Here is a 26852-nt window from a genome sequence, read left to right on the forward strand (position 1 = left end):
ACCAAGAAAATATTTGAAGAGATTATAGTTGAAAACATCCCTAATTAGGGAAAGGGTATAGTCAATGAACACTAGGAAGCACAGAGAGTCCCATACAGGATAAATCCAAAGAGAAACACACTGACACATATTAATCAAGCTATCAAAAATTAAATACAAGGAAAATATATTAAAATCAGCAAGGTAAAAGTAACAAATAACATACAAGGGAATCCCCATAAGGTTAACAGCTGATCTCTCAGCAGAAACTCTGCAAGCCAGAAGGGAGTGGCAGGACATATTTAAAGTGATGAAGGATAAAAACCTAAAACCAAGATTACTCTACCCAGCAAGGATCTCATTCAGATTTGATGGAGAAATTAAAACCTTTACAGACAAGCAAAAGCTAAGAGAATTCACCACCACCAAACCAGCATTACAGCAAATGCTAAGGCAACTTTTCTAGGCAGGAAACACAAGAGAAGGAAAAGACCTACAATAACAAACCCAAAACAATTAAGAAAATGGTAATAGGAACATGCATATTGATAACTACCTTAAATGTAACTGGATTAAACGCTCCAACCTAAAGACAGAGACTGGCTGAATGGATCCAAAAACAAGAGCCGTATATATGCTGTCTACAAGAGACCCACTTCAGACCTATGCACACATACAGACTTAAAGTGAGGGGATGGAAAAAGTTATTCCATGCAAATGGAAACCAAAAGAAAGCTGGAGTAGCAATTCTTATATCAGACAAAATAGACTTTAAAATAAAGACTATTACAAGAGACAAAAAAGGATGCTACATAATGATCAACAGATCAATCCAAGAAGATATAACAATTGTAAATATTTATGCACCCAACACAGGAGAACCTCAATACTTAAGGCAAATACTAACAGCCATAAAAGGGGAAATCGACAGTAACACAATAATAGTAGGGGATTTAACACCCCACTTTCACCAATGGACAGATCAACCAAAATGAAAATAAATAAGGAAAAACAAGCTTTAAATGACACATCACATTAAACCAGATGGATTTAATTGATATTTATAACACATTCCATCCAAAAACAACAGAATACACTTTCTTCTCTAGTGCTCATGGAACATTCTCCCAGATAGATCGTATCTTGGGTCACAAACCAAGCCTTGGTAAATTTAAGAAAATTGAAATCGTAGCAAGCATCTTTTTCCGAACACGATGCTATGAGACTACATTTCAATTACATGAAAAAACCTGTAAAAAATACAAACACATGGAGGATAAACAATACACTACTAAATAACCAAGAGATCACTGAAGAAATCAAAGGGGAATCAAAAAATATGTAAAAACAAATGAAATGAAAATACGATGACCCAAAACCTGTGGGATGCAGCAAAAGCAGTTCTAAGAGGGAAGTTTAGAGCAAGACAATCCTACCTCAAGAAACAAGAAACAGGGCCTCCCTGGTGGCGCAGTGGTTGAGAGTCCGCCTGCCGATGCAGGGGATACGGGTTCGTGCCCCGGTCTGGGAGGATCCCATATGCCGCGGAGCGGCTGGGCCCGTGAGCCATGGCCGCTGGGCCTGCGCATCCGGAGCCTGTGCTCCGCAACGGGAGAGGCCACAACAGTGAGAGGCCCGCATACCGCAAAAAGAAAAAAAAAAAAAAAAAAAAAGAAAAAAAAAAAGAAACAAGAAACATCTCAAATAAACAACCTACACTTACATCTAAAGCAATTAGAGAAAGAAGAACAAAAAACCCCCAAAGTTAGCAGAAGGAAAAAAGTTATAAAGATCAGATCAGATATTTTCTCCCATTCTGAGGGCTGTCTTTGGGTCTTGTTTATGGTTTCCTTTGCTGTGCAAAAGCTTTGAAGTTTCATTAGGTCCCATTTGTTTATTTTTGTTTTTATTTCCATTTCTCTAGGAGGTGGGTCCAAAAGGATCTTGCTGTGATTTATGTCATAGAGTGTTCTGCCTATGTTTTCCTCTAAGAGTTTGATAGTTTCTGGCCTTACATTGCAAATGAAGCAACTTACAAAGGATTAATCTCAAAAATGTACAAGCAGCTCAAGCATCTCAATAACAAAAAAACAAACAACCCAATCCAAAAATGGGCAGAAGACCTAAATAGACATTTCTCCAAAGAAGATATACAGATTGCCAACAAATACATGAAAGAATGCTCAACATCATTAATCATTAGAGAAATGTAAATCAAAACTATAATGAGATATCATCTCACACCGGTCAGAATGGCCATCATCAAAAAATCTAGAAAAAATAAATGCTGGAGAGGGTGTGGAGGAAAGGGAAGCCTCTTGCACTGCTGGTGGGAATGTGAATTGGTACAGCCACTATGGAGAACAGTATGGAAGTTCCTTAAAAAACTACAAATAGAACTACCATACGACCCAGCAATCCCACTACTGGGAAACCTGAGAAAACCATAATTCAAAAAGAGTCATGTACCAAAATGTTCATTGCAGCTCTATTTACAATAACCAGGAGATGGAAGCAACCTAAGTGTCCATCATTGGATGAATGGATAAAGAAGATGTGCCACATATATACAAAGGAATATTACTCAGCCATAAAAAGAAACGAAATTGAGTTATTTGTAGTGAGGTGGATGGACCTAGAGTCTGTCATACAGAGTGAAGTATGTCAGAAAGAGAAAGACAAATACCATATGCTGACACATGTACATGGAATCTAAGAAAAAAAAGTGTCATGAAGAACCTAAGGGTAAGACAGGAGTAAAGACACAGACCTACTAGAGAATGGACTTGAGGATATGGGGAGAGGGAAGGGTAAGCTGGGATGAAGTGAGAGAGTGGCATGGACAAATATACACTATCAAATGTAAAATAGATAGCTAGTGTGAGGCAGCCGCATAGCACAGGGAGATCAGCTCGGTGCTTTGTGACCACCTAGAGGGGTGGGATTGGGTGGGTGAGAGGGAGACGCAAGAGGGTGGGGATATGGGGATATATGTATACGTATAGCTGATTCACCTTGTTATACAGCAGAAACTAACACGAATGTAAAGCAATTATACTCCAATAAAGATGTTTTAAAAAAATCTAATTTGGAATAATACCAACCTAATTTCAACAATATACAGAAAATTGGTTCAATATACCTCCATTTCCTCCCCTTTCTTTGTGCAATTACTGATAGGCAAATTATATCTTTATACATCTTATCAACACAATTTAAAAATTATTGTTGTATGCAGTTGTCTTTCAAGTCAAATTAAGAAGAAAATAGGAGCAAACAAAAATACTTTAATATTGTCTTTTATATTTATCTGTGCAATCACTCTTTCCAGTGTTCTTTATTTCTTCTTGTCAACTTAAGCTGATGTCTAGTATCCTTTCATTTCAGCCTGAAGAGCTCCTTTAAGAATTTCTTGTAGGGTAAGTCTTCTGGGGCTTTTCCAGGGAGCTGCCAGACAGATCAAAGAGTGATAATTCTCTGGGGATTGATGTTTTGGGAGGACTGCAAAACTGTTTTGCCCCTTCTAGTTGTTGATAGGCTGCTGTTTTTCACAGCTACTGTGATTTTGAGGCTCTGGTTTTCAAAGACAACTGCAAAGCTAGAGAGATGGAGATGAGTATAAGTCAAGTTAAAACACCATAAAGTTCACAGTTCTTACAGAGATTCAGCCATTTTTCTGAAATAAATTGTCCTTGAATTGTTGCAAGCCTTGGGTTAATTGATTAGATATTTTTGCAAGTATTCCCATTGTTTTTATGGATGAGCAGATTTTCAAAGGTCTTTACATTCTAGAAGCATTCTAGAAGTGCTTCTTTAGGTGCAGATTTTAGAAGAAAGACAATGAGGTCAATTTGGGGCTAACTGAGTCAAATTTGCCTTTGAGATACCCTAGAGGAGATGTCCAGTAGGCCGTTAAATATATGCATCATTTAACAGATGCAATTGTTAGTATATATTTTTGGACTTCAATTGAAGAGAGTTGATTTATCATATTTCTCAGTCCACTGCATGTTAACATCATTACTTCATGCAAAGCCCCTCTCTGGTATGTATGTATGCATACATGCATGTATATATATGTATGTATGTATACTTACATATAAATACCATTTCCATTCTTCCTCTCCCTCCATAGATAATCATTTTGATGTGTTTAATATGTATCTTTTAGTTCATTAAGTGTTCTCCTAAAATGTGTATTATTGTTTTGTGTTCATGTTTTGTGTGCAAGCAAAAATTATTGTATCTCATATATACACACATAAACACATACATACACATCTGAAGGATTCTTAAACTTGCTGTACACTGGAATCACCTGTGTAACTTTAATCTGATGCCCAACTTATAGCCCACACACAAAAAATCAGAATCCATTGGGATAGGACCCAGGCATAATAAATTTTAAATTACGCTAGGTGATCCCAATGTGCAGCCAACTTTGAGAACCAGTGATACATATCACCCTGTTTCTTACTTCTTAAACCCAGCAGTATATTTTAAAGATATGTTCATGTCTCTACATGTGCATCTAGTTCAGAAATCTGCAAACATTTTCAGCAAAGGGTCAGATTTTAAATATTTTCAGCTTTGCAGGTCATATGGTCACTGCTGTAACCCAGCTCTGCTGCTGTAATGTGAAAACAGCCATAGACAATACATAAATAAATGGACACGGCCATGTTCCAATAAAATTTTATTTACAAAAAAGACACACCAGGAGATGGACCATATTTGGCACATGGGCCATAGTTGCTGACCCCTGATCTAGTCTTTTGCTTCCAACTACTGGGCATCTCCACAGAATATTTACTGTGTGTTCCCTATCTTTTCTTCTAGTTAGAGGCTAGTTTGCATCTAACTCTCCATTACTGCAAGTAATATGGCAATGAATATGTATCCGTCTATCTATCCATATCCTTATGGCCGCATACAACAATTTATATGGGAATTGCTGGACCATCTGTCATAAGTACAGTTACTTCGATCATATACTTCTAGGTCTCTCCAGAATGACTGTACCAATCTACACTCCCACCATTAATACACAAGGATTCCCAGATCTTTACATCCACACCAACACTTGGCATTATCTAGCTATCTAAAATTTGGTGATTTAATAATTAATTTTGCATTTCTCATTTTTTAAATTTGTATGATTATCTTGTTAATACTCCTCTCTCATAAAACACTATGCATGCTCCATGAGGGCAGGGACCTTGTCTAGTTTTGCTCACTATTCTATTTTTAGCACCTAGCATAAGCCTTGCGTATAGTAGTAGGTGTTCCATAAATATTTGTGAAACAAGTAGATGGGTATATGAGCGCTTCTGTGTTAGTTGTACAAAAATACTCTTTATTGATAAGTTTGAGCTGGTGACCTGAGGTTAGTAAAGGGAACCTGTTTAGGGTAGCTGGTTTCCTGACCTCAAGAGGACTTATACTCTGCGAAAGAGGGTAAAATGATTCATTCATCCCAATTATTCATAAAATATTTAAAACACTTATCGTGCTATGTGCCAGACATTATGCACAACGGTGATCAATACAGATACAGCCTTGCCCTCAGGGAGCCCACGGTGTGATGCGAGATGTCAGCAGGTTGACAATTATTTGATTGTTATACATTACTGGGGAAGTATCAGATTCTCTGGAGGTTCTAGCAAGTGTGTCTTAATCTAATCTAGCAGGAGTGGGGGAGGACAAGTATGGTATTATATAAGATGACTCCTTATAAATGTCCAGACAGTTTCCCTGGCAATGGGATGTTGAAGGAATTCAGGGATTCATAGAAGGGAGCAATAATATTCTAGCAGAATTATACAAACAAGCTTGGATATGTCTTCAAGCTGTTCTGCAAATAGTGGAGTGATTTAAAGGAGTTTAAGATAATTATGCTTAAATCTCTTCTTCCCCAATTATTCTATTTTAGACTGCTAGAGAGGAATTGCTGTACTTGTTCCCTTTTACTTTATTAGTTGTAAAATAAGCAGATATCCAGATTCTCAGAAATGCAAAGGGTGCCTTACTTCTTTGGCCAATGGCTGATATAAATAATCTTCAGTAAGCCATAACTGATCTCATGCAATTTTGAAGGTTTTAACTGCTTTAGGAGAAATTCTGGATTCCCGGGGAAACTAAAGTTGAAATTTAATGGCTTGCATTTGCTTAAGAGCACTCCTCCCTCCCCACCCCGACATACACACCCCGAAGAGATTTAAAACCTCCGTAAAACTCCACGATTTCCAAGCAACTACTTCAGCTACCCTTGTTTAGTCTTCCTTCCCTTTCAATATCTTTTATTTTCATGTCCCCCTCCCAATTTTCTCCTTTTCCTTCCTGTTAACAAGCTTAGCAAACAAGGACAGGTAGATCTTTATTTTTTGCTTTATTTTACATTTGGAGGAAAGCTGGGGGCATCTAGTCCATATCACACTCTTAGAGACAAAACTGTGGCCCAGAAGGCTGACCAACCTGTCCATATTATGGGTTCATTCTCAGTGAGGGAGGGAGGCAGGAATCAGGACAAATATCAAAGAACAGTTCTAGATGAGGAAGAGTCAGGAAAACAAAGGCTGGCACAGAAGATTAAAAGCAGCAACCAAGAACACACAGATGCCAGTATTCCATGGACTCTGTGTTCTCTTGCTTATGTTTGTTGACTGCCCTAGAATAAATCTTGAACTCTACTACATTCAGAACACCGTGGTGGATGTGGATGAACACAGAAAACACTGAAGTCTTTACTGGTGTGAGGGTTATTCTCTGTTACCAGCCCCCCTTCCCTGTCCCATTCTATTCTCTACTCTTCTCTGCCCTGCTTTGTGATCTGGGAGGAGACTCCCCATGGACTGAGTCGCTGGACTCCTTTACCCCAGGCTCTGGTTGGGTTGGGTCAACGGAAGTCACAGGCATGAGATAGGACGACAGAAGGAGAACATGCAGAGGTATTCCTCCTGCACCGGCACTTCTCTGACAGTGGCTGAGATCTGTCATGACCACAGCTCCTACTGGATAGCCCTTCCCTCCTCCAGATGCCAGCTCCCACAGGGTTCTATTTCTTTCCCGTATTCTTCTCAGCCATACAGATGGTAAGGGCTTCCCGCCATGCTAATCTCTGGGTGCCTCAACACCTCTTATTTGTTCTCATAACCCAGTAGGTGGTCCCTTCATTAAAGTCTCTTCATTTGAATCTTATGAGTTGGATTCTATTTCCTGTTGGGATCATGACTCATATGATGGTTCCTCTAGGCCTATCTTACAGTCTTTTTGTGAATAGTATTAGCTGTAGAACAGTATTGTGGAAATTTAGAGGAAGGAGAACAGAACCTCTGATCTTACAGGCTCATTGCAGAAATGTGAAAAACACAAACACACACACAGGGACACAAGTCTCAAAACCCAATAAATAAGAGCAATATCAACTCCATATGTATAGAGACAGGTGCAAGATACACGTAAGTAGGGAAGTGGGGGAGATAAACATAAAACATACATCTCTGAACCTCTGTTCCTACCAGAGTGTGCCTCACCAATGCCTGCTTGTGCTGTGAACTCTCTCATCTGGCAAGAGGATCATAACATGATGTTAGCCCAGGGGAACCTACATTTTAGCTTGCCAGTTACTGGAGAGAGGTCTTGTTGCTTTGTGTTTCATTTGGTGAAGGTTATGCTTCCTTATGGGAAAATCATTCAGTTCTAAGGTATTTTATGTTTTCCTGTTTCTCTAAAGTCAGTCATTTCCTAAACTGTGTGTATCTGTTTCCCTTTATAATAGCCCAGAGGAAATAAAAGCACATTCTGTTTAGTAGAAGGGAAAATAGCAGTTTTAACCCTATAAGTATTTTGATGTTGTTTTCTTAAGATAGTGAATCTCATGCATGATGGGCAAATGCCCCTCTCTCTACGACTTGCCTGGGCATGTGCACCTAAGCTGGGTGATCAGTGTCTTTGTAGACTGAGACTACTTTCTCATCCATTCTTTATACTGTGGGGTGAACATCTTCAGCTGCTTGAAGCCTGATACATTTTCAGTCTTGTTTTAGCCAATGTGCTAAACTGAAACACAAAGGGCCTTTCATAAATCTATTCCCACTGGAGTTTTTGGGGGTTAAAGAAAACACTTTTCTGTGACTATGTTCTAGATAGCCCAGAAAAGCCCATGTTAATGATGCCCAGGGATATGCTGTTAGTAATATCTCAAGAAAGCTGACAGGGCAAAGGTAAAGGCATCAGAATTTTACCACTTTTTAATTCTCTAAGTAATTTAATTGAGAAGGAAACTTTGGGTAGCCTGAAAGGTAGGACTTCTTGTTACTACATTATAAATAAATTTAATCTAACTTTACATGAGAATTCATTCATTCATTTAACAGAAATATATTAAGAGCTTACTATGTGCCAGACACTAAGAAAGGTATAAACTACATTTAAAGTAAAAGAGGAATGGTCTTGCTTCTCAAGAAGTTTACAGCTTGGTGGCTTATCTGTTCACTACCATTTAAAGGCAACCCCGGAAGATAAATAACCTTTTTGGACTTATTTCTTAAGTTGTTTCACTTGTTTTACCACAGGCCATAATAAGTGGTATTGTATATTGCAGTTTTATCTTCTTTAATCATTTCAACCACTCTCTGAGGTCAATAAGGTTAGTATAATATCCCTCATTTTATAGGTGAGGAAACCAAAATACTATGTAAGTTAGGGGTTTACCCTGCAATCATGCGTCTGGAGGAAGTCAGGCCCCAGACCTCACTCGGAGAAAGACCTTTGCTTCCTCCACTTTACTACTGTCTGCACCTGGCCTCTGTTACTATTTTTTGCACGTGTTAATCTGATTGATCTCCCAGAAGACTTTAAGCTCCTGAAGGCTAAGTGTCATATACTTCTTTGAACTACTCAAAACATTGAACTTAATGCTGAAGATATTGTTAATCCATATGGATTGGGTATATTGACTTAGTAAGATTTAAGTTAAAATTTGAGATGTGCTTGAAAGAACAAGGTAATTTAAACTCACCTCTCCAGGACCTCCATATTTAAAGGGTGTTGGCACTGACTTCTTGCTTTCCAAATGACATTCTTCTGGATGGGTTTAATTTACTGTGGGTTAGGATAAATGGGAGGGTATGAGACCATTACCTGCGAGACTTAATGGCTGAAGCTGTTACACACTTCACTGGAAGTAAATGCATGAGTAATTCTCGCGTGGCTTAACCAGGCCCTGGATTTCACTTGGGAGATTATGATTTTAATTTAACATATCCTGCTGTACAGTGTGTGAAATATGCAGCCAGCAGCGATTGCTGTGAGATGAAAGCCCAGTTGTGTTTATTTTAAGAGACTTGCGGTTCTTTGCCAAGGCCAACATTCCTGGGCAATGAATAGCCTGAGTGAATCATTCAAAGTAGGTGAGAGGTCAGAAGCCTGAAGAAAAAAAAAATGAAAGCTGAAAGGTTTTCCTCAGTCAAATGGTAGGCATTTGAAAAGGCATTTATAAAGCAGAAGATATTACAGAAACAGGTATTTCTTTTTCAAGATGACTCTTTTGCAGGTGAATCCCAAAGACCTCTTCCTTAGCTCCAGCTAATTAGTCCTGATGTTGTTCACCTTTCCTGGAAATCAGAGCAGAGAAACACTCTGGTTCCTATCTCTGGCTCTGGACAATGGCCCATTGGGGAACAGGGCAATAGCCATGTTCTTGAGGGCAAGAACATGTAGACACATTCTCTGTTAGGAGCAGGCTGGAATACTGCTCACATGGCATGAGTTTGGTGAGTTTCCAATAAACCTTCATAACCATCTCTAGATTCCTTATGTATCCAGCATTATGGAATGTCAACCAGCATGACATTAAATGTTGAGGATATGACAATTATTTACTGAACACCTACTGTGTAGCAGGTAGCTATTTAATGCTCATTCATCCAATCATGTGGATATTTCAAATTCCCATTTTATGAATGAGGAAACCGAAATTTATAGAAGTGAAGTCAGATAGTTAGTGTTCAAGACAAGATCCAAACCTGAGTAGGATGGAAAGAACCCCTTCTATTACCATCAGCTATAATAGCTGGAATTAAAAGAGTACTCAGTATATTCTCTGAAAATATGAAATGCAACTGCTATCTTTATATGAAAGACAACCAACAAACTAACCAATTCATGCTATTCACTACACCCTAGAGTATCAAGAAGGAAGATACTCTCTGTAAGTCCAGCCTTAGGAGAAACCAGAAGAAAACAAATCACAAAAGTTAACAAAGCTGGACCTAATCCCTGTTCTCAGGGAACAAACAGGGATTTGTATGTGAATAGGGCCTGAAACTTGGACACCAGCAATAGGACAGGGATAACAGAAATCCATCCCAGTTGTCCCTTGAGCTATCTCTTGAGATCAAGCGATGGCGTCTCGAGAGGCTCCAGTATTCCACGCAGGGCCTCTGGAAGGGAAACCAAGCAGGTCATATCAGATTTTTCCTGAATTATTACATTTACTAATTAACCATCGTCCTATGGAGCAAGAAGGGACTGGTTGACCTAGAATAGGGCGAGGTAGAATAGACCAGGGCACATCACTGAGGCTGGGTCTGATGGAAAGTTCTGGGGCAGAACAGAAACAGTTCAGTGAAAGCAGTTCCAGGGTGGAGGGCAGTTCCAGGGTGGAGGGCAGCCCCTGGACAGCAAGAAGGCTCCCCCTGAGCAGTGGGGTATAAAGCTCAAGAAAGAAGTCCTGAGTCGGAAGATGGAAGTTAAATTCACTAGAGCTCATCTGAGGGGGCAGCAGCGATGGTGAGCATCTGGAGAAGCACCTTTTTTTTTTTTTTTTTGGTCACTCCACGCAGCTTGAGGGATCTTAGTTCCCCGACCAGGGCCACGGCAGTCAAAGCACCAAGTCCTAACCACTGGACTGCCAGGGAACTCCCCGAAGAAGCATCTTTTTAAAGGCTCCCATCTGTGCTTTCAGTTGAGTTTTGGTGGTGACAGGGTGTATGTGTGCGTGTGTGCGTGTGTGTGTGTGTGTGTGTAGGTAAAATTTTCTTTTAAAGGCTATTTTGTTGGAGTCTTTACTTTCCCTTCCATTACCTCCACGGTGGGTGTGTTGGGGAACTTATACTGGAAGAGGCTTTTGAGAGCTGCGCTTTGTGGGAATGTTCTTGGCAAGCTCTGACATAGGCATGGCCACAACTGGTGATTCTCCAAGGAATCTGGGTGTTTCATCTGTTCCAGGGGGATTTGGTGACTTAACAGAGACCTCTATATGAAGGAGCGATGCATATACACGTGAGGGAGGGGGTCTGGGAAACATTTGGGAATGGTTTTCCTCTGGTCCATCCTTGTCTCCCTGGGTTTTTCATTTCCCTGACCATTGTCCGGCTACCCCTGTCTGGTGGTGGCATCCTTTGTGGTTTCTTTTTATTTTGCCCTTTCCTGAGCCCTAGCTGATTGAAGACTGCTGCAGTCATTTTCAACACACCCACTCTGCTACCTGTCCAATCTGCCACAGGCTTATCCCTGAGGGGACCTATAAATGGGGCTTTTACAGCTTCTGATTCAGAGCAGAGGTGGATGCTGGCGGGGGACCGGCAGCCTTTGAGATGAAGGTTGAGCTGACACTGGCTGGCTGGTTTCGTACAGTCTGGAGAACAGGAGGGAGGAGGACAGCTGTCTCTGGTACATGGTCCTGAAGGGGACAAATGAGCAGAGGCCACTGCCCAGTCTGTGGGGAGAGAAAATGTGGGGGTGGTGAAGATGATCTTCTCGCCAACCCATGACCTGTAGGGCTGCCTGTAATCAGCTTCCACATCCACTCCTTCTTCTTAGAGAATGTAGAAAGTAATGTATGAATATGAGCTAACCACACATGTAATTCTCGCTTATGTTTTGAGCATTTGTTTGTTAATTTGACAAACATACATAACATTGACTACATTCCAGGCACTATCTTAAGGGCTTTACAAATATTAACTCACTTAATTCATTATAACCATAGGAAGTAGGTACCAATATTATTTTAATTCTGCAGATTAGGAAACAGCAGCACAGGTTAATTACCTTGCCCAAGACCCCACCCTTAGTAAGTTCAGAGCCAGATGCAAATGCCCCAGAATTGTGCACCTTGCTGTGCTAACCTCTTTGCTAGCATGTTAATAAGAAAGTGAATGAAGTGCCTAGCACTATATAATACCATGTAAGAATAACAATTGTTTTTATGGTTGTTATTAGCTAGTGGTTTACTCCTATAATGCTTGCAGATGGCTTAAAGATCTGTGAAGAAGCATTTCCTGCATTGGAAGCGTCAGTTCAAATCCTGGTTCTACTACTTGTTAGCTGTGAGATATTGTTCACGTTCCTTAATCTCTCTATGCCTCCAATTCTTAATATTTAATGTGGAGATGATAATAGTCTTTACCTCATTGGTTTGTTGTGATTATTAAATAAGGTAATGTTTGTACAGCACTTAGTAAAATGCCTGGTACAAAGTAAGTGCTCAGTAAATATTGTTGTTCACTTTACTACCTGTTGCCATTGAATTAAATCGCTTTTAATCCTTTGGAGTTTCTTTTCATTTTGCCAATTAGGCACTTATTTTCAGGGATTTCCTGGTAATACTGCCTTACATTCATTTATGGAAACATAAATATGTTTCAAGTCTTCAAGTGAGTTATTCCATTTAGTTTTGAGGTTGATGGGGCAGGTAACATATTCTTGTTAAGAATATGGAAAATGAGGCCAGAGAGATGAAATGACCAGGTCAAGTCTACATAGATATGACCAGTGATGATAGATTTTTGACTAACATTGTAATACTGTTTGAACCATGTCTGCACATGCACAAGTACACACGCATGCACACATACTCACATACACACACAAACTCCCTTTCCCTTGGGCCCCCTAATCCTGTGTTACCTAACCCAAACTCTTGAATTTCTTGCTATCTACATTAGCAAAGACTCATTTTCTCCACATGATTCTTAGGGTGATGAAGAAGTAACCTTCTGCAGACTGCTTCTTCCTTCCCCCTTTACCTCTCCAACTTACATTTAATGCTTTGGGGGCTCACTAAAGCTTGCTTCCAGGACTGAAAGCCAGATCATCTCCTATTTCCAATTTTCAGAGAGCGTGAAAAAGGCAACAGGTAGGACTAAAGACCGCTTTATCCATGAACATTGTTTGTCAAGGCTGAGCCTAAAATATGGACCTCAGATCTAATGTTTTATGCAATGAATTTGGGTTAAACACAGAGGGTGACCTTTTATTTTCGGAGCTAAAGAGAAGAGGCTTGACGTCTGATGAGTCTGGATAGGGCTGGTTGGAGAGTGACTGGATAGGCTGGGCTTGGCCTTGTGCTGCATGGAAAGCTCTGCCTGGGGCTCAGGCCTTGAGATCCAGCCAAGAACTCCTGGATGCGGGGGAAGAGAGGCTTAAGTAGGTGGGGGTGGGTGGGTGCTCCTGTAGTTTCTAGGAGGGCAGCTGGTGTTCCCTTGCACATGATTACAAGTCAGGTTTTATATTTTTGGCTATGGGACGTTTTCTTAAACTTTCCACAGCTATGCAGTTGCTGCCTGGAGAGGAGGTGCTGTAAGGATGTCACCATGTAGACTTGTCACCAAGTCTAATGTTGTTGCCTTCTGCCCCTCCATCTAGACCTTGACCTCTCATGCTCTCCTCTCCCACTTTCTGACCAGGACCTTCCCCCCAGTACAAATCTCCTTCTACCCCCAAACTCGAAGAACTGTTGTTTCTCTAGATCTGGCTTTGTGTTTGATGACCTGGTAGACAAATTCTCATAAGGCTCTGAGGTGTCAGTGATTCTGGGTTGGTATGTTGCCCCCTTCATGTTAATCAGAGCTTTCTGGAAGCAAAACCTTCACCTGAAAGATTGAACCTAATGATGAGATTTCAGGCACTGGTGTGCAGACCATGACGGCTCTCAAATTACACTACCCAGAATGCTCACTCTTCTGCTCCCCCACCCCCAACAATAAGACCAACCCAGAATCTTTATGTAAACAGACACATAAGCTCTTTTGATGAAAATCCTGGAGAGGTGGTAAAGTGTGGTGGTTAAGATTAAGGCTCAGGAAAGTGGAAATGCATCACACCCTCATTTATGTTTTCCAACCCATCCTGTCCTGGTATGTGTGAACACACACACACATACACACTCTGTTCTCTTACCTTCCTGCTTCCTTAGACTTGACCCAGCAGTCAGCGAGGGGGACTTCTTAGCACAGGGGGAGGAAAATTTCCTGATGAAACTCACTGGCAATGAAAAATGTTTGGTCACAGCCACGCAGCCCCATGGCTGGTCTGCCGCTGAGGGGACACCTGAATAAGACTTAGTTGTGGTTTAGAGTTCCCTCTAGCCCTGAGATTCTGTGTATTTTTCTCCCTCCCACCTTCCTTCAACAACTGGCCGTCCTGGGTGATTTTGGCAATGGCATGTGGGACGCAGATGCTACCATCCCTCACCCCTTCCTTTCAGTACTTTCTGTGAGAGGAAGTCTAGGATGAAGAGCCACCTCCGCAGTGAGTAGTTTGGGAGTAGTAAGGAGTATTCTTTGTGCATATAAACCCTGATTTGAAAAGATATCCTCACAATGAAAATCACTGCATGGGGGTATTCTTAAGGATGACTCTAATTTTTCTGGATGACAGGTGGGAAGGTACACCCAGGACTCAGTAGTTACGTTTCTGTGTGATGGAGTGGACAGAAATCGTGCATTCTCCTGAGGCTGGAACTGTAATGTTTGTCTCATAAAGGCTGGGAGGAATGGAGGATTGTGTGGAAGGGAGGGTTACCAACCATAAGCAGCAGGAGGTGGTCTGTTCAGAGGTCATGGAGGAGGACTGTCCACATACAGTGGACAGGAAAACCATGCCCCAGATGGTAGCATAAATATTCAATTACACATCAGATCCTTGGCAGAGGACATTTGAGTCTTTGCTTCCTACCCCAGGCAACAGAACCTTCCCTCTGCATGTCCATAAACAGGATGTAAAGCCAGGTACAGGGCCCCAAAGGAGAAGCAACTAGGCTTAGTAACAGAAAGACCTAACCATGTAGGTCATAGAGATGAGAATTTTAGGTCTAGCCCGCTTTTAACCGCCTGTGTAACCTTGGGCTAGTCTCAAGCCTTTCTTTCTTCATTTGAATAATTATGTTATAATTTCTACTTTGGAGGGATATAATGAGGGCTAGATGAGTGTCATAGGTTGAATTCTGCAGAAACAGAGCCTGAGATGAAGATTTTATGCATGTAATTTATTAAGGCAGTGCTCCCAGGGAGACCAGTAAGGCAGTGGTGAAGCAAGAGAGGGATGGGAAAGAAACTAAGCAAGGCAAAGCCCAGTGTCATTCTGACTGCAGGGAGCTCTGGAGAATAAATTATACCAAAAGCTAATAATTATAAATTATACCAAAGAGTTGACGCAACTTGAAGGGAGTTGGGCTTTCCTGTTCCAGCCAGTCATTGGCCAAGGGCCTTGGGGTAGAGGATGGCAGTGAATGTAAACTCCCAGGCGTTTCCAGTTCTCTGTGTCTGAAGGGTGGCTTCAGGTTTGGTATGGGCTGTTAGAAGCCAAAGGACACTGAAGCTGGGAGAGGCGTTCATAGGAAAAGTAGAAGGAATAAGAGGGCTCTTGGGCAGAAAAATGAGAGTATCTGCTACAATGGGAAAATATCCTCATTGGTCAGGGGTTCATCAGAGATTACCCAAAGTATAAGGATCTGCTCTCAACCAGGAATGGAATACCAGCTCATTCTCCCAGACGCCTAGAGAGAGAGTATGATGTCCAACTATCTGCAAGTGATCTAATACTGAAAGCCACAACAAGCAAAGGAACATTTAGAGGAGGTTGTGTAAGGGAACCACCATTCCTCTCCTCCATTAGGCACTTCGTACTCTGTCCTCATACAGGACAGAGAACAGAAATACTGACTCGGTTATATTAGCTTAGGCCCTCATAGAACCACCTTCACTGTGTAGTAGGTCAATGCTTGTAAAGCCCACCAACCAAAGAGCTCCAGGAACACACTAGTCATTGTTGAGCTCATTGCAGAAAAAAAAAAATGTACCAGAGGAATCGTGGAATGTCTTGGAAAGGGGGACTGGCCAGGGACCTCTGACTGAATTTGGGTTTACTCCAAGTGATTTCCAAGAGAAATTAGGGAAGAAGGGGACATTCTGGATTGGACATTTTCAAGAGCAGGAGCAATTCAATGTTTTGGCATCTTAGTAGTTTTCATACAGGGCAAACGAACTATAGAAATGATCCCTGAAAGTATTGTTTTCATATAGGATACGCAAGGCTGGAATTATCCCTGGTAAAGGAACAGCAGTCACTCATGTTAGTCAGACAAGGAGGATATTTAGTCATTTTTTGTGATTACCAAGTGGCTTTATCTTTATCTTGTTCTAAATATGATCATGGGGTGGCCTTGTCCCAGCACTGTTTATACGAGTTGAGACCTGGCTGCCAGCAGGTCCGTTTCTCACTTTCTCTGCTTGTCAGCAGGATGTATTTCATTTTCTCAATGACACACCCTTTCTTTCTCACAAAAGCTAAAAGAAACAACCTTACTAAATCTGCTCCTGCAGCAGCAGTACAAATTCTAAGGAGCATGCCAGCCCTTGCCCCACCTGGGATATGCCACAAAACCCCCACGGGAATTTCATTCAGAATTTAACACCAAGAAAAATGATTCCACTTGAGACATGATAGCCTTTCTTCATCATGATAGTAAGGTCTAGGTGATCCATCTTACTTTTTTTTTTTCTTTTAGCTTTTAGGATGCTCAGAGCCAAATGTGAGACGCCTTTAGACATTGACCTTTATGTTTAGCACATTTTCACTCACTTTTCACCCTAATCTGAATTTTCTATTTCTATTTTTACTATTTTTTCCTGGTATTGTTAGCTTCTTCAGATAAAAGTGGGGGAGAAATGAAGTCCCACTTTGAGCCATGTTGCACAGCTTGAAGCTAATACAAAATTAGATCTTGCATCAGTTCCCAGTTATTTTACGGATGTAATCTGTCTCTTATAATTTAAGGGAAGAGCATCTACTTTTCCTTCTTCAATTTCCTTCCTCCCCATAACACAGTATACAGAAATAGGAGATAGATGTTATCTGGAAACTCTTTGCGATGGGATTCTTGCAGTCAGACAGTAGAGGTCACCATGGAGCTGTGCGTGATGGAGCTCACAGACTAGGAAACTTAGCCGAGTGGGTCTGAAATGATAGAAGACTTAACTATTCGATTCAGATGTGTATTCTTTTTGCTCTGGTCATTCAACAGACAGCACTTTCCAGTGGTTGGCTTCGATGTCACTTTGGTAATATAATTGTTTAGAGGAGAGAAGGTGGCTTTTATATATTGTTTACCAAAAAAAATTCCATTTTAAGCACTAAGGAACTCTGAAAAAAAATGGTTACAAAATGTGTTTACTTAAATATTGTGAAATGAGGATGGAAATTCGCAGTGCAGGGTGTTTGTCATCTGCTCATGACTAGCAGATGGCCTCCTCCCCCTCCTCCTTTGCAAGCTCAATGACTCACATCTTACAGGGTGTGCAAATTGAAATTTCGAAACTCTCCAGAGTAGAGGTGGCAGTGCCATAACTCGATGCAGGAGGAGTGTGCCAGCCAGATGACTTTGCCAGCCAGCATGTTGCCAAAGACTTCACAAAATGTCTCTCTTATTGGAAAGAAAAGCGTTTGGATGTCTCTCTGCACGTGTTCGACGCGCCATTTCTGAAAGGATACAAGGTATGCTTCAGGCTGTGGGTGAACCTGTGTGTATGAAAGGGAGCAGGTAGTCTGCCAGCCCAGAGCTGGGTAATAATTGCTCCTACCAAGGTGAATCATGCAAGATAGACTCACCTGTTTTGGCTTGTCAGCTCTAGGATGGTGGCAAGTCAGCCTTCAGCCATCGAAAGAACAAAGCCTGAGCTATTATCACATGCTCCAAAAATAGGAGGTTATAGTTTAGAAAGATATGTCATCTAAGTTCAAAGTTTATTTTTTCTTTTGTTTACTTAAGAGGAACTCTGAGTCTTCTGCTTAACCAAAAAATGAGGGCTGTATTTTAGGCAATTCTATTTGTTTAAAAAAATAGAGTCCTGCGAGCCAGGAGGACTAACAGCAAAATTGACTTTTACCTGCAGATCTCACTTCCCTTCATGTGGTAACTAGTTACCAAAGATGTCCCCCTGCAATGAACTGCACCTCCTGGTATTCACACCTTTGTGTGGTCCCTTCCTTTTAAAGCCAAAGAAAGCCTTGCAGCTTCCACCTGGGTCTCCTGGAACACTCACTCTGGGAGAAGACAGCTGTCACGTAAGAAGCCTGACTACCCGGAGATCACTTTGCTTTGAGGAAGCTCAAGCTGCCACCTGAAGAGGCTGTGTGGAGAGAGAAATGCCTGATAAGCCCCTAGCTGTTTCAGGCATCTCAGCTGATAAGCCAGACATGTGACTAAGGAAGCCATCTTGGACATCCAGCTGAGGTGAGGCTTCTGATGACTCCATCCATCTGACTGCAACCACCTGAGAGAATGCAACACCCCCTAACTGAGCTCAGTCAACTTATAGGACCATGAGAGATAATAATAACTTTTTTAACTACTATATTTTAGTGTAGTTTGTTACACAGCAATAGATATAACCCAAACACTTCAGATTGAGAGAGATTGAGAGAGAGAGAGAGAAAGTTAAACATGAAATCCGATGGCACTGACCTGACTCCCTTCTTTTTTTCTCACCCCAGATAGTGTCTATGAGCAAATCTCATAATCTCTATTTTATTTTTTTTCTTTTTCTTTTTCACTTTTCAGATTTTTAAAAGCTTTTAAAATTGAAGTATAGCTAATTTACAATGTTTTGTTAGTTTCAGGTGTACAGCAATGTGATTCAGTTATACAGGTTGTTGGAAGTACTTTTGATAAGGCCTGAACCTCCAATATTTTCTAAGGGAACTTAGACACTAGTGATGTGATGAACATGCAAGTGAAGACAGAAACAGAATGGCCTTAGGGGCTGCATCAGTTGGGGACATACTCTATGGAGCTATGAAGTAGGAGAGAACCTGGAAGTCATTCAATGCAACAGTAGTATTGTCAGCCCTGGGGCCCCCTTTCTTTGTTCATTATTGAGTACCTAGACATCTAAAATGTGTAAATAACTGGAAATGGACAAAAATGTCCAGACAGGTTATTTCGAGTAATGAAGAGATGATGTTATCAAAGAAGATGAAAGGTTCTAAATTAGGGGAGCCTAGCTGAACAATGGTTAAGGAATGGCAGCATATGAGGATGCCAGTGCCAAAGAGAAAGGTGTATCTTAGTCATTTGCAGCTTTGGGTTAGAGCCTATGAGGGAGGAGAAAGAAGGGGGACAATGGAGTCAAGACGAAGAGACAGGCTCAGGATGTATAAATAGTAGGATTTTTAGGTTAAAATCTCTTCAGTCAACCACAGCCATTGCAATTTAAGCAGGCAAATTTTGATATAGCAGAAAAAGTACCAACGTGCCTATTGGGAGGTCTTTGTCTTGCTACCAACAGGCAGTAGTATAGACTTGGCAAGTACCTTGCCCTCTCTGGGTCTCAGGAAGGCATGTTGTAACTTATAAAAGACTCTACAAAGGCAAAGTATTATATCAATTATAATAAAATGAGCAGTAGTACTTTATGCAATCTAAGCTCCTTTTCAACTCTAAAAACCTTATGGTTCTAAACTGTAGAAATAGGAGACAGTTTTAGAATTTAAAAATTAAGTAATTAGGCTTATAGACTGGAGATAGGTATAAAAAGCTTTGATTGAGATTTTGTGTAATACATAATGGGAAATGTTTAGGCAAGGGTAAGGATCTTTATTTTATTTCTTGATATATCCCAAGTACATAGAACAATGCCAACATGTAGCAGATGTTAATAAACATATTTGTGGATTGACTGAATGAGCTATTCCTGGGAAATCAAGGACAAAAATGGCCTAAAAAACAGACACATCAACTATAAGTCTGTCCTTATCTCTTATTTTTATGAAATTTTCTCACTTAGTTCTATTGCTTGGCAAACACTGATATACAAATTTCTAAACAATATTTAGTCTTGCTTCTCTTCTTTATTTTAAAGATAAATAGGGAGGCATGTATTTTTCCAACTAATGTTAACTCACTAGTTTATAATTTTTTTACTTTTACATTTTTAATTAAGAAAAATCTCAAGCACATAAACAGAATACCCACCACCCAGATTCAGCAATTATCAACGTTCTATGATTCTAGTTTTATTTATACCTCCATCATTTCTTACTCCCACTGGATTATATGTGATTATTTTTTAAAATAGACTTTCCTCCATCTAATAAAACAAAATTTAGCATTCCATTTATCTTGTCCTAGTGTGCTCATTTATAGGTGTTTTAATTTCCCAATTTTTTAGTATATTACTGAGTTGCATAGAACTTCCTTAGGGTGCTATTTCTTCTGACTCTGGCTTAAGTAAAATTGCAACCATTTTAGAAAAGCTCTCTGTGGATGAGCCCCCTTGTACATAGGGTTTCAGAGTTGTTCTGTTTAGAAAGGGATCCATATCAGTCAGATGTCTTGGTTACAAACATTAGAACTCACCATAGCTGGTTCAGCAGAAAACGTATCTAACAGCTTTGAGAAGGCTCAATAGACCCTCGGAGAGGATTAGAGACCCAGGCTTGAAGATATATGGGCAGGAACAACACTCAAATGGCACTTCAGGATGGGGATCCAGAAAGGGATCCATCATTGCTGTCACTGGGCGCAGACACCACAGATTGCCCCACTGATCCTGGGCAATGGAAGCTGAACTGCTGTCATCGTTGTCACTGAAAGCCATTGCCTCTGCCATCACCTTCAGAGAATGGTCTCCACCGTGTCTGCTTCCTCATGTTTGTCTCTTTTAAACTGAAATCTCATTAAGTGCACTTCATTGGCTGAGTCTATTCATTGGCTGAAGTGTTTACACCCTAGCTTCCAGGAAGGCTGGACGAGTGAGTTTCTGGATTCTAGGTTCGGAAATCCAGAATCATAAGGTGGGCCATTCCCCAAAATTAGATGTTCAAAAGTTCTGGATGGCCACAAATTATGACATGTGTTTATTAAAGTATCTTTAAATCCAAAATGGTCTTTGAAGGAATTACTAGACCGTATGAAAGGGATAATACAGTTGATTGACCTATGTGCAAGAAACAATTTGTTCATTTCTTCTCAGAGAGGGGAGGGATCATTATTCTTTTAGCTTTAAAAAAGCCCTATAGCCTACATGGGAAAAGAATCTACAAAAGAGGAGATATATGTATATGTATAACTGATTTACTTCGCTGTACGCCTGAAACTAACACAACATGGTATATCAACTATACTCCAATAAAAAATTGTTTTTAAAAAGCCATATGCACTATCTTCTCTTGCTTTAATATCTTCTCTCTTCTGGATTCTCTCCAAAATCTTCAAACCTCTCAGCATTTCCTCCTCTTCACAGCTTGCCCCACTGTACCACCGTAGAGTTTTTCTGAGATAGTTTGTATTCTAAGCCATTCTTTGACAGAATATTTTCTTTGCAATTTTCTTTCATTTAAAAAATGTTTTCTAAGCATATATGCTTCCTTTATAAGGAACAATACATCTCAAGACCTATATGTTAACTCACATACACTAACTCACTCCCCAGGAATTTTACAATTACAGGCATGTTGAGATACTTTCTCTAAGTGAATGTAGTAAACCATCTACTTTCTATTTAAAAAAAAAAGAAAGAAAAAAGGCAGACCAAGGAGGTAAGATATTCACTCTTATAGAGTTATGAAGATGCTGCAAACCATTTATAATTCATATCAAACCTCTTTAATTTGACCTACATCATCCATCATGTCCCTTTCTGTTACTTGCTGGAAGATCATACTCACTCTTTCAAATGAAATTTCGATAGTAATTTTCCTTTAAAATGACAAAAAGGGCTTTACATTAGGTAAAGAAATACTGAAATGAGTTTATTATACATTATCCAGAATAATAAAATAAATATACCAAAAGGTCACACTAGAAAATGATTTTGTGTATCAAATAACTTATGCTAGCCTTCCCTGAGGGATATAAACCATGAAGCTAGCACAAAAACATCTCTCTCCATAGTTAATTTTCTTCTCTGTATCACTAAAATACCAAACTCAGCTACTTACGTAATAATCTCTAGTATAGTCATTTTAAATGTTTGAAGCATTTAAATTGTCCTCTCTTCCTTTAAGAAATATAATTTAATAGGCAATTCAGTGAAAATATACTACCCAAATGTTTGATGGCTTGAACTAAAATCAGCCTTTAGGCAAAGCTTATTTTATATTGTTTAGATTTTTGAGGGGTCGCATTCTTTTTTGTTTTGTATTTCATCATAGAATGCAAATGAAACATTTAAGAGATTGAGGCCAAACTGAATGTCAATGTGAAATATGAATAAGGTCAACTTTATTCTGATTAATCAGCTTCTGGACTTGACTAAAACACAGAGTTTCATGATAGAAAGGGTTTGAATATTTTGCAGTCTTTGTTACCAGTTTGAGGGGAAAAAGTATTAAAATATTATTCCCTTCCATAAAAATGTTAAATGCTTACTCTGAAACAAAGAAAAAATGAGATTTACAACCTCCAATAAACACTGACAGAGGTAGGAAAGAAAAAAAGCAAGAATAATTTAAAATAAAGTTTGTATTAGTTTTCTATTGCCGTGGAACAAATCACCACAGATTTAGAAATTTAAAACAATATGCATTTATTATCTTACAGCTTCCATAAGTCAGGAGTCGTCTGGTCACTACTCATCTGGGTCTTCTGCTCAGGGTCTCACAAGGCTACAATCAAGGTGTCAGCCAGGCTGTGTTGTCTTTAGAGGCTTGACTGCGGAAGGACATCCTTCCAGGTTCCCTTAGGTTGTTGGAAGCAGTTATTTCCTTGTAACTGCAGAACTCATGGCAGCTTTCTTTTTCAAGGAAAAGAAAGGAGAGTGAAGAGCTAGTCTGCTCAGAGGCTTCTATATAAATTGGAAAGTAATCACAGGAAAGAGAGCTCATTATCTTTGCAATATTCTGTGGGTTAGAAGCAAGTCACCAGTTCTGCCTGCACTCAAGGGGAGGTGATTATACAGAGTGTGAACATGGAGCCATCTGAACATCATAAGAATTCTGTCTCGCCCACATTTGAAACACAATTTAAACAAATGCCAATGAAATCCAAGGCAGACAGTTTACCAGAGGCAGTGCGTTTGATTCATATATTTGTTGGTATTTAACTAGAAGATTAGTAACCACAAGACTCCCAGGTATTTCAAGGATTTAAAGGTAACCTGTTGAAAGACTCTTTGGGCTATGCAAAACCTAGCAGAGTACATTGTCCTGCTGTGGCCTTGGCCAGTTTTCAGCTTTGACCACAGACGAGCTTCATGAGTCCACCCTGTCCACGGTGTACAGGGTCATATATACGTATAGCAAGCACAGGCCATCGTGTCTGTGGCACCACAGATGAATTACCCCTACTCAAGTGAATAGGCATGGAGACCCTCGAGGGACCACAGGGTCTGGTTCAGCCACTGTGAGCACAGTCTTGCTTGAATGTCAGCAGTGAGTTTAGTCATCTCATGAGGAGAATCAAACAGAAGTGAGGTTAAACACCCTTCAGGTGAGAAAAAAATAATATGATAAGTAGTAAAATATGGAAATGAAGGGCTACAGTTTCTCTTTTGAAAGCATACAGTTCTTAAATTCAAATGCTGTAACCTGTATGCATTCTCTTTAGCATGTGTTCATGTACATAAACAGGATTATGGACCAAAACTAATGTGGCAACTGAGGATAATATACACCTTATATATCTTCCACCTTGTGGAAAGAAGAAATAAACTATACTCCTGTGTTAGTTTGGATTCTCTGAGAAGCAGATGCTGAAACAAAGTTAGGAGGGCAAAAGATTTACTGGGGAGTAATATCCATGAGGAAACAGGATTTGGAAAGGAATGTTGCATCTGCCACAACTCCATATGGCCCACGGAGGTCACAGATCTGACCTTCAGGTAAAATAATCAAGAAGCTCTATGGCTTTCTAGTATCTGGTCCCTGTTTACAACAAGGAGGACTATTTCACAGAACCTCAGGGGCTGAGGCAAATTCTCAGAGGTTGTCCATCTCAATTCTTCATCTTTAGACAGGGATGCATTGAATCATCCTGATGGTGGGGGACTTTCCCATCTTTGAAAAGGCCCAGGTAGGTGGTTCTACAAATCTCTTGCTCAGCTAGTTCACTCAAAGGTTGTAGACATTTGAAAATTTCTGACTAAATCCACCAGATCTATCTCAGGTTAGGAGCAGGGCAGTATTTTCTGGTGGTTCCTTTTCTTTTGCTAGTCCTTCACATGTTAGGATTCACTATTATCCTCTTCTTATTCTAAACACTTCTCCAAGGAGAACTCATCCACTACCATGGCTTCAACTTTTACCTGTATAGTAGTGGTTCTCAACTAGGGGCTATTTTGCTTTTCAGGGGACTTCTGGCAATGTCTGAAGACATTTTGGTTGCTATAATTGGGAAGATGCTACCGGTATTTAGAGGATAGAGACAACAGATGCTGTTAAATATCCTACAGTCCCCCACAACAAAGAATCATCCAGCAGAAATTCTCAACAGTGCCAAGGTTGACAAACCCTGCTGTATAGAGACAACTCCCATTCCAGATCTCCTACCCAGTTTTCACTCGCAAGCTCTACATGGCAAGATGAGGAATCTTTGACTTATTTTCTAAATAAAGTTAAAAGCAAGGCTGTCAGATAAAGGGAGCAGAACTGACTAACCTCTCCATTAGATATAGGAGGCAGTCACAGTGCCTGCCTGGGCCCACAATACTTTTAGGGGCCCACAAAAATATTTTAATTTTAATTTCTTTTGAAATCAGAAGGAAACAAATGAATATGGCAACAATGAATATATAATAATGAATCAACCTGGGATTATATTTGTCTTTATTCCAACTCAGTGGTAAAACATAATTTTTAGGTTTATTTTTTTAATAGAGGAAGAGACTCATGAAGGCAAAAGTGTCTATGGGTCACAAAAATCATAATATAGTCCTTTTAGGGAGAAGAAGGAGGTATAGGAAATGTGAAAAGTGGGTAAAGTGTGAAACATCCTTGTGGGCAGTGTGAAAACAGCTTTAGGGAAAAAAAACAGCTTTAGAGTTTTGGTAAGACTGCTGGGTGTTATTACATGTGCACTTGGGGTTGGTATTCACCAATTTATGGGCATACTAACTAGTGCTGTAATTCCCTAGTAAAGCTCAGCTGCATGGACATAGCACAAAGCAGGCAAATGTTTGGGATTTTCTAGCACTGACCATTTGGAGTAAGGGAGAGAGAAGTAAAGTAGATCAGAGAATTTGCAAAAGAATTTATATGATTATGAACTGAGGGGGCTAAACTGAACAAAGAGTGAATAACAGAATGGAGCCTTTGGAATGAGATGGAAAAGTCAATGAATTAGAGATTCCAATCAGGTTGAAAAAAATTAACACATGTGTTCTGATTTGTGAGATTTGGGGAAGCCAGCATGTGTCCAACTATCTACTGCAGCATACATCAAGAGCTCAAAAAATTTGACCTTATAGATTAGTTACTCTGGGAGTTGCCAGAGTCATTTTGTCAATTTGTCAAACTTGCCAATTTCTCAGTTAAAATGCAGACATTATTAAGAAAGGAAAAAAACATATTCTTTTTGGTTAGCACCTTAGGTTATAACTAGTTGTGATTAAGATCCAATAGGGAATAGGACCTTGAATGCGGGCCTAGGAAGCAGGCCAATTCAAACAAAGATCTATTTGCCAAAAATCAATTCAACTTGTAGAATGGCCAACACGACAAACTGCCAACTGCAGTATAATTGATTCACCAAAAAAATATTTCTGTTTACTAGTATAAAATTTGTAGCAATCTGTGTCAAATGAGACAGTTCACCAGCCACTGAAGATTTTCTAAAGTTTAATTTCAGTTAATATAGTTTAGCTTGGGTTTCACTTTTAATTTGCTGCAGCCATTTTACCACAGACATTTTACAGTAGATTTGTCAGTCTAACTCAGTTGAACCTCGTTTTCTTGGGCGATTCACATTTCAGAAATGGAGCACTTTTCATCTGCTTATTGGGAGACAGTTTTCCAAGCCTCTCTCATGTTTCTGTACATCTTGTAAGCAAGATAAGCATCTTGTAAGACAAGACTGTCTTTGTTCTGGACTGTCTTTTCAAGGTTATTTGTATAGTGAACAGTGTCTCCCTCCTAAGCAAAGGGCAAGAATGTTTACTTTCCATTTCAAAAGATTTGGGTTCCTAAGCTCAGAATTCTTCTCCTGTAATACAACCCACTGCCTGTGTGTGGGTATCACCTGGCCCTCTACCCATCACCTTGTGAGAATTGGGGCTCCAGGAACCTGCTCAAAAATGCTGATAATCTAGCTGCCGCTGTTTCTTTGAGTAATAAATTGCACTTCACTTCTGACCTAAGAATCTTGTGTCTTATACTGGCATCCATGAAACTGTGTCAGACTAAGTTTTTAGATCACGAGTGGAGTGAAATCTCAGACACTTCCTAGCTCTTGACACTGCCCAAAACACATACAAAATATTCATTTTTATCAAGCTAGTTTAAAAAGTCTGAATTAAAATAATTACAAAATACTAGAAACAATTAAAAATACGTTGGATGAGCAAATCCCTCTACCTTGGTTCTGAAATCCTTGGTATTTGAGATATGAGCAACAGTTGTAATTTGAAATACACAAGTAATTCTCAATTTAAAAG

The sequence above is a fragment of the Mesoplodon mirus genome, assembly GCF_964341445.2.
Source record: "Mesoplodon mirus genome assembly, chromosome: X".
Lineage (NCBI taxonomy): Eukaryota > Metazoa > Chordata > Mammalia > Artiodactyla > Ziphiidae > Mesoplodon > Mesoplodon mirus.